We start from the raw sequence: 13655 nt of genomic DNA, 5'->3' as shown, positions 1-13655 counted from the left end.
AAAAAAAAAAAAAAAAGACGAGGCTGGAGAGGCAGGTGTCGGGCCTCTTGGGCCACTGTGATGGGTGGGGGTGGGGATACAGGAGACCCTTCCTGGCAGCAGCCTTCCTCCCATCACTGCCACAGCAACACTACTACTCCCAAGCCCATGCTCTGCTGACACTTAAGGTTCTGCAAGGACATGGAGGTGGCAAATATTTGTCCTCCACAGAGGCACCCCAGAAAGTGGAACGGTCAGGAAAGGCTCACTGAACAGCTGGAAGGAGGGAAGAAGAAATGCTTCATTATTCATGAGGCAAGAAGATGTGAATTTCAGTGGAGAAGGGCAAAGAACATAGAATGTAAACGACGTAGCAAGCAGAGAAAAGGAAGATGCCAAATAGTAATAATAGCAGCTAACACTCTGTGCCAGGCACTGTTCTTCAAACTTTATATTCAGTCTCTTCATCTTCCCAACAATGCTATGAGGTGGATACCACTATGATTCCCATTTTATAGATGAGGAAACTGAGGAACAGAGTTGTGAAGTAACTTACTCAAAGAGTCAACCAGTTGAGTGGCAGAATTGGGATTTGAACCAGGCAGGCTGTCTTCAGAGTCCATGCTCCTAGATATGAAGGATGCTCAGGACAGAAACCTGGACAAAGATAGCTCAAAAAGAAGCAGGTTCAGCCAGGGGTGGAGGGGGAAGCTCAGGGGATAAACTGTGCCTTTCATACTATGTTATTTCTGTGAACTTCAAAGGTGATGCTATCCATTTGGTGCTTGGGAAGCTTATACAGTGCCTTCCTATCGGCTCCTTCCAACAACTCTGCAGAGTAGGCATTATGTCCCCAATTTACAGATGAGGACACTGAGAATCAAGAGGTTAAGTAAAGAAATCAGGTTCCACTAAGGTTCTACTAAGGAGTGGCAAAGACAAGATTCAAATACAAGGTTTACCTGTCTCCAATCCCATGCTTTTTATTCATTCATAAGGCAGTTATGGGCACCTTTGTAGCGGCAGGCACAGAGCAAGTATTCAACATGGGAAAGACTCTGCCCTTGGAAGGATTTCTTGGTTAGTGCACATATCACCTACATGCTATACACTGCCCCATAAGAAACAATTATCTTTCTCCTGGCTGAAGCACATGAGTAGAGATGGGGTGGGCAGGGGCAGGGGGAGCATTCATGAGCTCCTGCCCTGTACTTGGCATTTTGCATGCGTTCTATCACCAAATGAGGCTGCCATCAGCTCAGAGGGTCAATGAGGCTGAGGCTGCTTTATCAACCCAGTGCCATTCTTCCCTATCGCCACAACACGAGCACACTGGTTTCATTACCAGAGCACCTAGCTGAAGACTACATGTTAATGCCTCAACTGCAATTAGGTGTAGCCATTGGGCTAAGTTCTAGCTAATAAAATGTAAGAGGAAGTCACGGTGTGGGAAGTCTGGTTAGGAAGTGAGATTGCCAAGATGGGCCCTTTCTCCTTTTTACCTGCTCCCTGCCTGGAACTAAGTTATAATGGCTGAGGTTCCAACAAACATCATGGATTGTAAAGGCAACTTTGAAGATAAAAATCATGTGCTCAGAATGGTGGAACCAAAATTTAGTATCCTGGGCCCCAAATGATAATGAGAAACCACTATTCAGTTCCTGACATCTCTACTCAAATATGAGAAATAAACTTCTTTTTTTTTTTGAGTTGGAGTCTCACTCTGTCGCCCAGACTAGAGTGCAGTGGCCGCTCCCGGCCACTGCAGCCTCGACCCGCTGGGCTCCGGCGATCCTTCTGCCTCAGCCTTCCAAGTAGCTGGAACTACAGGCACACGCTACCACGCCCGGCTAATTTTTTTTATTTATTGTAGAGATGAGGTCTCACCTGCCCAGGTGGGTCTCGAACCCACGGGCTCGGGCAATCCACTCACCTCAGCCTCTACAGGCTGAGCCACCGAACCCAGCTGAGAAATAAACTTCTATATTGCTTAAGTTAATATTATTCCTTATTTCAATTGCAGGCAGCTAAATGCATGTCTTAACTGATACAGTAGTTTTACCATCATCCCCATGTGGAAACAGACTGACAGCTTGACCAAAAGCCCACAGTTAAGCAAGATTCAAACTTTAACCTGATTGCAAAAGCCATAATCCTCCCATCTCTTTGATAAGAGACTTGTAGACAATCCACTCTCAGTAGCTCATAAGAAGACACAGACATTAGAGTCTGAAACAGTTGACAATCTCTGCATCCTCTTAGAGATGGACATCAGATCAGATTGTCTTCCACCTTACCTATGCACTCTAGCAGATAAGTTAGCTACACACCAGGCAGAAGGGAGACTTTTAATCTTTCATTAACTTCCTCTGCCTCCAAGTTCCAAGTTACCAGTCTCTTCCAGGACTCCCAGAAGAAAGTGCTATAAATTCATTCTCATGCAAACTTGATTATGTGCTCTTTTCTCAGGAATATTTGTATTTATAAATTCCTCTAGACTTTTTAGAACTGGGATCATGTTGTCTGAAAAGAGTTTTATTTCCTTTTCTTGTCTGATAGATAAAACCCTTAGTGCTATGTTGGAGAGTTAAGAGTGGGTATCCTTGCTTTATTCCTGATATTGGGTGGAATGCATTCAGATATTCACTTTTAAGTATAGTGTTTCGTGTAGATGCCTTTTATCAGGTGAAGAAAGCTTCCTTCTACTCTAAGCTGAGGTTTTCATCATTAATTTTGTAAATGATATTTTGTACATTTATTGATGCAATTGTGTAGTTTTTATCCTTTTTCCTATTATTATGGTACATTACAATAAATGATTTTCGGATGTTAAACCAACCTTGCATTCCTGGGATAGATCCCACTAGGTTATAATGTTTAATCTTTTTTATATGATGTTGGATTTACTCAAATATTGTTCTGTTGCTGTCTTTTCTTGAGATACAAAAAACACTGTGCCAGAAATCTTGGGGAACCCCTGGGTTCAATGGTTACTAGGAAGAGTTGGAATTCAGTTACACTCGTGGCTACTGCTTATTGCACAGAAATGATACAAAGCAAAGTCAGCAAAGGGAAAGGCCCATGGGATAAGTCAAAGTAAGCAAAGTTTCCAAAGTCATAAAAGATGTTCTGAATTCCTTCATAACAAATTGTAACAACATGTGTAAAATGTTGCCAACCAGGGAAGCTCATTAGAGACACAGTGCTCAGGATCTTTATTAGAGTCTGGTCAATTCCATGCCCAACAAGTATTAAATTCCAGATTCCCAAAAGGAAAGCAGGTATTCAGTATAAATCATATCGTTTCACACTTTAGATACAGTGAGATCTCTTATCAATTAGAATGGTGCAAACACTCTCAAATTCAAGTTCCCAGATGCCAACAAAGGACCAACCTTGCAAGTAGGGCTTTCATAGGATAGGAGTTGGGCCTTCTATAACTCATATAGGGGAGGGGACTGGCAAATAAATCCAGAATTATCTTTTGGAGGGCAGGCCCTTTGTAGTAGGCTTTCCCTAATAGGTAAGTGTTCTAGGAATCCATTGGCATCAGTTTACCAGCTAGCATTGTTGCAAGAGGCTGCTTTCAGCTTCAGTGAACTTCTTTTTTGGAGGTTCTTTCAATGTGTTTGCCCATTTCATGATGGGTGATTTACAAGTGCACCTGCCCACACTGCACTGTGTTCAGCAGTTTTTGACCAAAAAGTAGCATGACCTGTGCCTCACCCTCCCTATCCACACAACGTCTTGCCAGCAACATATTTTTGCTTCCACAGATGAAAAAAGTCCTCAAAAGGAAACGTTTTGCCAATATGGAAGAGGTGAAACAAAAAAAACAGCAGAAGCACTAAAAGGCATCAAAATTGATGAGTTCAAAAACTGTTTTGAGCGGTGGAAAAAGTATCTCAATAGGTGTATTGCATCAAGCAGAGAGTATTTGGAAGGTGACTGAAATTTAAACATGTAAGAATAAACACATAGTTTTTATCTATTTATTTAATTTTTTTTTTTTTTTTGGAGGACACAGGAGTTTCATTCAGTCCAAGCACAGACTGGCTGCCCGGCGGCGGGCGACAGGGGCGCCCCCTACAGGCCGCGGAGGCAGAGGGCGCCTGGCCCCTGCCCACCCGCAGCGCAATACTGAGCTGGAGTCGCTGTTACCAAAATATACATCTGTCACCATAAAAAACCGCGATGCTGTCCCTCACGTCACAACAGGTATAAAAAAATTATAAATATTTACACCTTGCCACACTCCTGATGGGGACTCGAGATCCTGGAGCCCGGGGTTAAGACCAGGACGCGTCTGCCACCGGGGTCCCAGTGCTGGTGGCCCGCAGACAAGACAGACAGGAGGCTTTGGTCCAGGATCTGGAGGAAACCCTGAAGAGTTAGAGTGAAGGCTGAGTAAGGCCCCTGGGGCAGGTGGCGGGACACGACCTCTGGCTAGGCGTCTGGACACGGGGTCCCACCTGTGACTGGAGGACAGGGAGGGAGGGGACAGCGTGCAGGGAACTCCAGACAGTTCAGGGACACGCATACACGGGTGTCGCTCTAAAGGGTACTGAAAACTCTCTCTTGCATATAAAGATTAGTTATTTGGTCGCCTGAAGTATTGCTGGGCACCGCGGCAAGTATGATACAAGGCAGGTGGGCAGGGACTGGGAGGGCGCCGGTCACGTGATTACTGGGACGCCGTGCCCCAGCCCGGCACACGATCCTGGGCCTGGCCTTGGCCACTCTGATCCCGAGACCTGGCATGCCCACCGCGGGAAGGCAGGTTTTTAAGGCACAAGAAAGGCGTGGCACAACAGGGCCGGCCTGGACCCGGCACGGGTGAACTCCCACTGTGACAGTCACCAAGAGCCTGAGCTGCCACCCGTCACCGCAGGGTTAGCAAGGTGAAGTAGATTTATTTTATTTTATTTTATTTTTAAACAGGGTAAACTGATTCTCTTTTAAAAAATAAAATCCCTGGTCTGTTAAGGTCACTTCAGCTGCATTTTAAAGTGGCTTTTTTCTGGAATGATGGAAGCTGTCGCCAGGGGCGCGGCCCGGGGTCCCTCGCCCCTAGATGGTGGACTTGGAGAAGGAGACCGACCCGCAGGTGGTGGTTCTCCCCGAGGTCGTGGTTGTGTACGTCGTAAGAGCCTGGACCGTCTCCTCCACGGAGCCCATCTGGATCAGCGCCATCTTGCGGTCCTTCTGGAAGAACTTGAACCCCTTGAGTACACTCCCGTTGCTGGAGAAGAGGACCTTGAGATCGTCTTCGGATATGGAGGGCGGGATGTTGGAGAGGTGCAGGGTGGCCAAGGGCAGGAAGATGTTCTGGAAGTTCTTGGAGCCGGGCTTCTTGAAGCGCTGCAAGGGCGAGTCGCTGTCGTCCTTGGTGAGGCCCTGGTCCTCCTGACCCTCGCGCGGCAGCTGCACATTCTGGTGCTTGGGCAGCGTGATGCGGATGGGCTTCCCGTGCAGCCTGTGCGCGTTCAGGTGGCTCATGGCCAACTGGGCCTGGCTCCCGCTGGCCATCTGCACCAGGGTATTCTCCTTCTTGTTGAACAGAATCTTCACCTGCTGCACGTCCCGTAGACGTCCAAGAGAATAAAGAGGCTTTGGGGTGTGACTCTCTTGGGGTTCAGGTTGCTGACCAGCAGGACGGAGTTGCTTGCCCCTGCCAGGCCTGGGATGGCAACACAACCTGCAGCCGAGGCCCAGGTTGCAGCTGATGGAATGGCCAAGGGAGCCAGGGCTCTGTGGATGCTGGGAGCAGAAAGGCCTGCGGCCTGAGGGATGGTAAAGAAGGGAAGGAAACCAGCTCCTGCATATGGGGAGGCTGAGATTATTCCAGGTGCACCAAAGGTGGCAGCCATGGTCTGGTCCAGTGAGGGCTGGCTGTCCCTTGAGGGCAGGTCTGGCCAGGTGTAGTCTCGGCTCTTGTCATTGTTGTACTTGATGTTGAGGCTAGTGAGCTTGCAGAAGTCTCTGTGCAGTGTGCAGCAGGCGTTGAAGATGTTCTGGCCGTCCAGGGACAGCTTGGTGTGCTGTGTGCTCACGGGTTCAGCATACTGCAGCAGGGCCTGGAACTGGTTGTTCTTGGTGAAGGTGATGATCTTGAGGACCCTGCCAAACTTGGAGAAGATCTGGTGCAGCACAAGGGTCACAGGGTAGAAGAGGTTCTCCACGATGATGTGCAGCACAGGGCTCTACCCCGCCATCGCTATTCTTGTGTTCATGGCAGCCACCAAGGCCAGGTTCCCTGACTGCACTGAGTTCACCACCTGCAGGGCAGCCTAGGCCCGCACCTGGTTGCAGGAGCTGTCGGTCTTGAGCTCCTTGTGGTCGGAGAACTGAATGTAGATGGGCTGCCCACGCAGCACGGGCGTCACCGATGTGTAGTAGTTGACTGTGGTGTTGGCCGCCTCCTCCGTGTTCATTTTGATGAAGGCCTGGTTCTTGCCCCTCAGCATCAGCAGGTTGGTGACCTTCCCGAAGGACAGCCCCAGGGAGATGACCTCGCCCTCCATGACATCACCTGGGAGCCTGCGGATATGGATCACACGCGAGGGCATCCTGGTGCTCCTGTTGTCGCCTTTGAACTTCTTGCTATCATTCCCGTTGGCTGCGGAAGCCTTGTTGCTGCTCATGATGAAGGGCCCGTTGGTGATGCAGGGAGAGAAGAGCTCATCCGATCCCTGCTTTGTATCAACTGCTGTGTCTGGGACGATGCCTCCATGGCACACAGAGCAGACCTGTGAGGGACGGAGTGGAGGCGCCGGAATCAAATACACAATTTTTAATAAATAAATTCCATTTTTTGGGGGGGGTCCACTCTCATACTTGCATTCAAAACAAAAGCCTAGAAAGTAGAAAAGGCTTAATACAAGAGAATTAAATGCTAATGTTGGAATTCTAGCCACAGAGGTAAGGAGGTTGGCATGTCAGGACATCTTCAATACCTTTAAACCATACTCATGTGGGGATGTAAGGTTAAACCTGCATCTCCAGAAAGTTTAATTTACTTATAATAAAGTTAACAGGAAAGTACTCTCAGTTCATGTCACGCAGTGCTTAGGCAGAAATAATTTTTCCCTGCACTGTTGAGAAAATAGTTTACAGGCCTTGTGACCTTTTAGCAAACTGGGTCCCCCAAATTGCACAAATCCCACCAGTCATGGTTCTGAGGAAAAGACTGAGAGAATATCAAAGAGAGAAGCAGGAAAACAAATACTTGGTTGGCACTCCCTGCTGGCATGCACTCCGACCAACCTCCAGGCAGCACGATCCTGGCCGGCCCCATAGCCAAGCAGTGTTGACACTTCTCCTCCATCACTAGGATTATTGTCATTAGTTGATTTTACTCTATTTATGTTACACACTTCATGGTCAAGTCTTCTCTGAGTCACATAATTGATGATAAAAATAATAGTAGTTAGCCGGGCTTGGTGGCTCAGCCTGTAATCCTGTGCCTTTGGGAGGCTGAGGTGAGTGGATTGCCTGAGCCCGTGGGTTTAAGACCCGCCTGGACAACTTGGCGAGACCTCATCTCTACAATATATCAACAAATTAGCCGGGCATGGTAGCACGCGCCTGTAGTTCCAGCTACTCAGAAGGCTGAGGCGGAAGGATCACCGGAGCCCAGCAGGTGAGGCTGCGGTGGCCAGGAGCAGCCACTGCACTCCAGTCTGAGCAACAGAGTGAGACTCCAACTCAAAAAAAAAAATAATAGTAGTTAACCAGTTGTTAAGTACAAAGTATCGATGAAGCACTATGTAAAGCAATTGAAACGTACTAATTTATCCTCACAACAATCCTATAAGATAGGTAAATAGTATCCCCCATTTATAGATAGAAAACTGAGGTTAAGTAACTGGCCCGGGTCACACAGCTGATAGATGGTAGAGATGATATATGACTCCACACACTATGGCTCCAGAGTCAACATTTTTAACTGTCAATGCAACCCTACACCACAAAGACAACTCCATGAAAAAGGGGGTTTCTAATATTGTTCTCCCCAGAGAATAGCCCATCACGTTCGCCAGTATGGATTGCGGTGGAGGATAGAAAAGAGTACTTTGAGACTGAAGACAAGGAACTAAGTAATCCAAAAGATACACTCCAGAACAGTTCAAGTTTCCTTTAGTGGCCACATCTTCCAGAGAGCATCTGAAAATGCAAGGATGCTTTTGGCTGTCACAAGAGTGCTACTGGCCTTTAGTGCCTAGATGCCAAGGATGTAAAACATCCTACAATGGACAGAACAGTCAAGCACAATGAATGGTGCCTCCCACATATCAGCAACACCCCCACTAACAAACACTGCCTGACAAACTGGTCATTGTATACAGCTCCAAGAACTGTATACAAACTGGCCTTTGTATACAGCTACAGAAGAAAGAGGCCATAGGAAAAATCCCTTTAAGCTCATTGCTTTTGAAGGTTTTTAAAATATTTTATTTTATTTTATTTTATTTTAGAGTTGTGGGGTACGTGAGCAAATTGCATGAAGGTGAGTTTGGGGCTTCTAGCAAGCCCTTTCTCCCTCGGTAGTGGATATGGTACCCAGTGGCTGGTTATGTGCCCTTATTTCCCCTCCCTCCCCTCATGAGCAGGTGAAGCCTTTCTTTATGCATCCTGAGCTCTTGTGAAGCACCTGCCAGGCAAGCATATGGCCCAAACCTGTTCTTCAACCTCTGCATCTAGATTTCTCTCCAAGGCATGGGCAGGAGCCAGATTCGGGCCCACAGGCTATTTGTCCAACAAGACACTTGGCTTCACCCTGGCCCAGGCAGTGAGCAGACAGAGGGCTACGCCAGCTGATTCTTGGACTAAGTAATTGAGGAATGTTGGGAAAGTCTCAGAAGGAAGGAGACTATGGTCATTGCTCATTGTGACTGTCATCAGCTCAGTTCTGTAATGTCAAGAACTCTGCCAAGCATGGAGAAGATAGCAAGTCAGACCCGTGGGAAAGTCAATTTTACCATCTGAGGGTTCTAGGGAAACACCAACACCGTGGTACTTCCTTTCTCTCTGTGTCTTCTAACAATATCCCTCAGCAAAGGGCCAATTCAGGGCCCCAAGTTTCCCCTTTAAAGAAAGATTGATATTGACAAAACAGCTAAGGAGGAGGGTAGTCAGGAATCCACAATCAACTCCATATTGAAAGGTTGTCCTTATAAACACTTAGCAGCATATGTTTATTTTGCACTAAAACCAACCAAAACACTGATCTTTCAGTTTCCCATCTCTGTCCCTTTTTGATATAGTCTAAACATCTGGCCAGGAAAAGTATGATTGAAGATTAAATGTAATTCATGGGGCACTTGATTTCCTCGTTGATAATCTTAAAGACCTCAATCTAGAGTAGGATAAGGAAAGCAAGACTATTTACAGAGTCACTGGGGATGTCCTTAATGATTATATCCTTGTTCCCTTAGATCTCTTTGACAATTATATAGGCAGCTGTAAAGGAAGTGTGAATGGATTGTTACAAGGCCTTAATATCTAGAGATATTAAACTGAATTATTTTCAAGAGCCAAAACCCTGGGATGGCAGTAATATTGTGGGAGGCTGGGAGGGTAGTAATGTATGACTCTGAGACAGGATCAAAACATAAAGCATTAGTGATGGTACCAATAAAGTGATTGCAAAGAAATAGCTATTGTTACAGAAAGGACTGTAAAAAAAAAGATAGGTTAGAAACAAGCCAGAGAATGGCAGACAGGGGGATTATGATTCTTGGCTCGTGATACTCTAAGTGAAACTGGGAGATTTATTAAACAATTTTAGGATAAAGTCTTTTTTATTTTCAAGGGAACTGTCATGCATTTTTTATGTACTTAGCATTTGGATACTCTCCAAAATATAGAAAAATTAGTTAAATAATGTGCATTAAAAACAGATAGGTCTAGCAGTTCTAGCACATAGCAGTCTTAGCTAATGTGAACCACCTTTCACCTCACCCTTAATTTACAAACATTAAAATGCTAGAGAAAATATATGACTCACAATGAGATACCACTTCACACTCATTAGGATGGCTATTATCAAAAAATAACAAGTGTTGGTGAAGATGTAGAGAAATTGGAACCCTTGTGCACTGCTGGTAGATATGAAAAATAAAGGGCAATTTCCCAAAAAATTAAAAACAGAATTACTATATCATCCAATAATTCCACTTCTGGTTATATACTCAAAAGAACTGAAAATAGGGACACAGATATTTGCATACCCATGCTCATAACAGCATTATTCATAATAGTCAAAAGATTGAAACAACCTAAGTGCCCATCATGGATGAATGAGTACACAAAATATGGTAGAGATATATGATGAATATTATTCAGCCTTAAAAAGACATTCTGATATGCACTACAACATGAATGAACCTAGACAACATTATGCTAAGTGAAATAAGTCAGTTACTAAAACACAAATACTATCTGATCCCACTCATATGAGGTACATAGAACAGTCAAATTCATAGAGACAGAAAGCAGCATTGTAGTTACCAGGAGCAGAAGGAAGGGGGAATGGAGAGTTATTGTTTAATGGATACAGAGTTTCAGTTTTGCAAGGAAAAAAGACAGATAGTGGTGATGGTTGTACAACAATGTAAATGTACTTAATGCCACTGAATTGTACACTTCAAAATGGTTACAATGATAAATGTTATGTTATGCATATTTTACACAATTGAACAAATAACAAAACACATTTTTTTTTTTTTTGAGTTGGAGTCTCACTCTGTCGCCTAGACTGGAGTGCAGTGGCTGCTCCCGGCCACCGCAGCCTCGACCTGCTGGGCTCCGGCGATCCTTCCGCCTCAGCCTTCCAAGTAGCTGGAACTACAGGCACACGCTACCACGCCTGGCTAATTTTTGATTTATTGTAGAGATGAGGTCTCGCCAAGTTGTCCAGGAGAGTCTCAAACCCGCGGGCTCAGGCAATCCACTCACCTCAGCCTCCCAAAGGCGTGGGATTACAGGCTGAGCCACCGAGCCCAGCAACAAACACATTTTTAAAAAAAACAATATGGCTGAGCTCAAAAGAGAGAAAGGGAAATTTTCTTCAAGAGGAAACCAAAACAGAGTGACAAAGTCTAAAGGTGAACTGTAGAAGCCAGAGAAAATAAGAAACTAGATGTAAGATCTAGTCTAAGTGTCAAGCCTTTTAATGTCCACAAAGAAACAGGGCCATACTTGAAGGAGTTGAAACCAAGGCCCTGAAATCAAACGGGAGCTTGAAAAGGCACATATGCCATGATACAGAGACTAGGCATGCTCTACCCATCTGCCAAGTGAATAGGAAAACTTGCTCTATCTAGGATGCCTACAGAAATCAAAGTTCTGGGTCTACCCCATGCTCAGGTGCAGAAAATAAATTTATACTACTTGAAGTTTTTAAAAAGGTAAAAATGGATCCCATGCTCTATAAATTGCAAATTGTTTATAAACCCTATGTACAGAAATTTGAAAATATCTGTCAAAATAACAAAGCATATACAATAGCAGAAAACAATGGGATAATATTTTCTAACTGCTAAGAGAAAACAATGGGTACCTTAGATTCTCCCAGGGAAATAATCACTCAGTAGTAAGAAATAATAAAGACCTTTTGAGGGAAGCAAAATAAGAGAGTATTATTACCGGACTTGCACTTACAAGGATGAAGGAAGACCAGTAAGAAAGAAATTGAATCCAGAAGGAAGAGACACTGTAAGAAAGAATGAGCAAAGAAATGAATAAACATATGGAAAACCTAAACAGGAACTGACTTTTTATAAAACAATAATTAATATTATTATAACTAATTTAGGGGACTTTAAAGCAAGATGGAACTAAACTATTTAATAAGAACACAAATAAATAATGAAGAAATGACACTATCTAAAATGTTAGAAGAGGCCGGGGATGGGGGTGGCTTACAGCTGTAATCCCAGCCCTTTGGAGGCCAAGGCAGAAGGATGGCTTGAGCTCAGGAGTTCAAGACCAGCCTGGGCAACATAGTAAGACCTCATTTCTACAGAAAAATCAAAACAATAGTCAGGCATAGTGTCGTGCACTTGTAGTCCCAGCTACTCGGGAGGCTGAGGGTAGAAGGTTTGCCTGAGCCCAGGAGGTTGACACTGTGGTGAGCCATGGTCGTGCCACTGCATTCCAGCCTGGGTAACAGAGTGAGACCCTGACTCAACAAACAAACACACAAATAAGTAAATAAAATGTTTTAAAACTTTAATATTGTTAGGGAGGAGCAGAAAGTTGTTGACTAAGTATGCAAGCTAAAAATTTTAAATTAACCTTACAGTAATAAAAATAGAATACATCATGTTCAAACCAACAAAGAGTAAAGAGGAGTAGACAAAATTGAACTGATCCAACAGAAGGTAGCAAAAAGAGAACAAGCATTTTTAAAAAGAATGGTAACTAGAAAATATCAAAATTATATAGTAGAAATAAATCTAACGTATCACTAATTGTAAAAATTTAACTAAACTCACCAGTTAAAAAATAGCTCCATGATATGAACTTTAAAAATATGAACTTTTAAAAATTTTTATTTTATTTTGTTTTTATTATAAAGATGTGGGGTACAATTCAGGGTTAGGTTTACAAACGTTGATTATGCAGGTACCTTGTTGATGAGGTATGCCCCTCCCTTCCCTAGCAGTGTTCCTCAACTGCCAATCCCACCCCATCTCCCCTAACAGTTTCCCACTACTACCAATCCCTTTCTTACAGTATTATAATCATTCAAGGTCCACTTATGAATGAAAACATATGGCACTCTGTCCTTTGTTTCAGTGATAGATCACTAAGTATGATTGACTCTAAATCCATCCAAGTTGCTGCGTAGTCCATATGTTTGTCCTTCTTTATGGCTGCATAATATTCCATTGTGTATATGTACCACGTTTTTTTATCCAGTCCAGCTTCGATGGGCAACATGGTTGGTTCTATGTTTTTGCTATTGTGAATAGAGCTGCAACAAACATACGTGTGCATGTATCTTTTTTGTAGAATGAGCTGAGTTCCTCCAGGTATATTCTCAATAGGGGGATTGCTGGGTCATATGGAAGGTCAGTTTCTAGTTCTTTCAGAAATCGCCACACTATCTTCCAAAGAGGTTGCACTAGTTTGCATTCCCACCGGCAGTGTAGAAGCGTTCCTTTTTCTCCGCATCCTGGCCAGCACCTGTTGTTTGTTTTATTAATGATGGCCATTCTAACTGGGGTTAGGTGGTATCTCAATGTGGTTTTGCTTTGCATTTCTTTGATAAGTGAGGCTGAGCACTTTTTCATGTGTCTGTTGGCTGCCCATATATCTTCTTTTGAAAAGGGTCTGTTCATGTCTTTTGCCCACTTTGTAATGGGGCTGTTTGTGTTTTTCTTTTTGATGCATTTGAGTTCCTTATAGATCTAGATGTTAGGCCTTTGTCAGATAAACAGTTGGCAAATATTTTTTCCATTCTGTGGGATGTCTCCCTCCTCTTTTGATGGTTTCTTTTGCTTTGCAGAAGCTCATTAGTTTGATGTGGTCCCACTTGTCTATATATATATATATATTTTTTTTTTTTTTCCACAAATAGGACTTTTTAGTTGTCAATCTTAAAACCCGGATGTTAAACAGATTCCTGGACTGGTGGTTCATATCCATCAGCTCGTTCAACTTTAGCA

The 13655-nt window shown here is 44.1% G+C and overlaps 1 pseudogene; it reads right to left on the bottom strand.

Annotated features, from left to right (window-relative positions):
* Positions 1-4915: 4915 nt before the first annotated feature.
* On the bottom strand, positions 4916-6727 carry LOC103259801 (annotated as a pseudogene).
* Positions 6728-13655: the final 6928 nt, after the last annotated feature.

This window comes from Carlito syrichta, unplaced genomic scaffold (genome assembly GCF_000164805.1).
Source record: "Carlito syrichta isolate Samal-C Ts95f unplaced genomic scaffold, Tarsius_syrichta-2.0.1 Scaffold303021, whole genome shotgun sequence".
NCBI classification, from domain to species: domain Eukaryota; kingdom Metazoa; phylum Chordata; class Mammalia; order Primates; family Tarsiidae; genus Carlito; species Carlito syrichta.
Note: the sequence above shows the minus strand (reverse complement) of the source record. Positions and strands in the feature narration are given on the sequence as shown.